This window comes from Apaloderma vittatum, unplaced genomic scaffold (genome assembly GCF_000703405.1).
Source record: "Apaloderma vittatum isolate BGI_N311 unplaced genomic scaffold, ASM70340v1 scaffold10252, whole genome shotgun sequence".
Lineage (NCBI taxonomy): Eukaryota > Metazoa > Chordata > Aves > Trogoniformes > Trogonidae > Apaloderma > Apaloderma vittatum.
This window is the reverse complement of record NW_009705286.1, coordinates 15,068-17,080: the sequence shown is the minus strand read 5'-3', so window position 1 is coordinate 17,080 and position 2,013 is coordinate 15,068.

The window sequence follows — 2,013 nt, the reverse complement described above, 5'->3', positions numbered from 1 at the left end:
TAGTACCTTCCACCCCTGGGTCAACCTCTCAGGCAGTAAGAGCGCAGGCCGGTTCGTGCAGCCGACAGGCACGACGTTAAGCCTTAGTGGGCTCCTCCATCAGCCCACCTTGCTCGCCAGGTTCTGTGACAGTGACAGGGACCCCCAACCCATGGGATAACCAAACCAGCCTTGTCACTTGGCCCAGATGTAGGAAGTGAACTGGTTGGCTGATTTGTTTTTTTGCTTGCTCATTAGGACTAGTGAACAGGTGAGAACTCATGTAAGTCTTTGACTAAAAACAGAGCTCGTGCTATTGCTGAAACCGAAAAATCAGCTTATAAAGCTTCCCCTTGTTTTTGTGGGCAAATCACCACCCATTTGGGGGTCTGGTCGTAAGCAACACTGTGCTGTACAGCGATGATGCTAATCTCCACCAGCTGAGCCTGCAAAGCTCCTTCCTTAACTCCTCCCTTAGAAAAAGCAAGACTTGAAAAAACAAGTGTAGTCAACTCCAGAATGGCTTCCTCAGTTTAGTAACATTCTTTAAAAAATTCTTTGTTTTCATCTCAGCTAAGAAAGTAATTCTAAATTGATGCTTTTACAATTCAGTGTTTTCAAACACTCCCTGTGATCTCAGAGATCTGAAACTGTTATGCCTCAAGAAAGCTTTGCTTCCAGAAGACCAAACTTTCTGCTACTTCCAAGAATTAGCAATCCACAAGATGTCCCCAGTGCTCAAAACAGAGCCACTTAAATTCACTAGACTCATTAGGAATGGCTAGAGCATCTTGTTGGCACTCCTTCATTGCATCAATGTTAAATTTAATTAAAAGATATTAAAACAACTTTCTCACATTTTCCCTTGCTAAGTGGGGACTGTACGTCCTCACAGAAGGGGAAGAATCTAAGTAAATCGTCTAGAACACAGAAAAGGCCTCTACAAAATAGCTGGTTGGGACCTGACAGTCACCCATCTCTTGCTCACTCTTGCTTTTAGGGAGTGCAAGGACAGTAACCTTTCTTGATGCTTCCTTCTTTCTAAGTCTTACCACCTCTTAATTTAGCACAATTTTAGCTTTTTTGGATTTTAACAAAAATGATAACTCAGTAATTTTGCCTATGGTATCTTTGTATATTAAGAATACTTTTATCCTTGGTTGCCCTATTAAATAAGGACTGACCAGATGGAAAATTATCCTATCACTATCTTTCTCTCTTGGGCAGGTTACATCTAATTAAAAGCAGTTCTCTCCTTTCACTCCTACTGCACTCTATACATATCATCCAGATGTCAGCACTGGCAATTTCGGTAAAAGCTCACAAGATTTGGATAAAACTTGCTGTTGTTTTGTGTTTTCTCCCGCGGGGAGGCAGGGAGCCAAAGTTCCAACTGAGCAAAATAAAATTAAAAGTAGATCAGTTTTTTCTGTCTCAGTAGCATGTGATATGGTATATAATATACATTCCCTGCTTCACAAAGGAAATGAAAGAATGAACTTATACAACTGAAGAAATAAAGATATCAAAGTATTACTTGCCCCAGCTGGTATGTGCACTTCACATATAATTACTATTTAATATCTTTGCTTCCTACAAACCAGGAAAAAAGCTTACCCTCTCTCCCAATTCCCTCTTCTTGTAAATAAGCTGATGCAGAATCTTCTAGATTTGCAGTTTCTACTTGGCTTTCTTCTTGAATTTATTTTCTTCTTTCCAAAGTAATGGGGTCTAAAAAATGAAGCTATTTAAAATCCTAAATGAATAAGTGTTATAAAAATAATAAATTAGTATACAAGACTGACTTGCACAAAACATATGTTATACTCTGAAATATATTTAGGCGGGAGCGCATAATTGCCTGTTTCTTTTCTAATGGCCTGAAGCAGAGTGCTAAATCTGAACTTTTCCCAAAGTCTATGCAGGGATGGAGCACAGCCCTCTCCCTGGTTCCCAACTGAGTTCGGGTCCTCACCACCTTCCACATGCTGTCTGCAGGAATGACAATCAGCTGCTGGGAAAGATGGAAGAGCG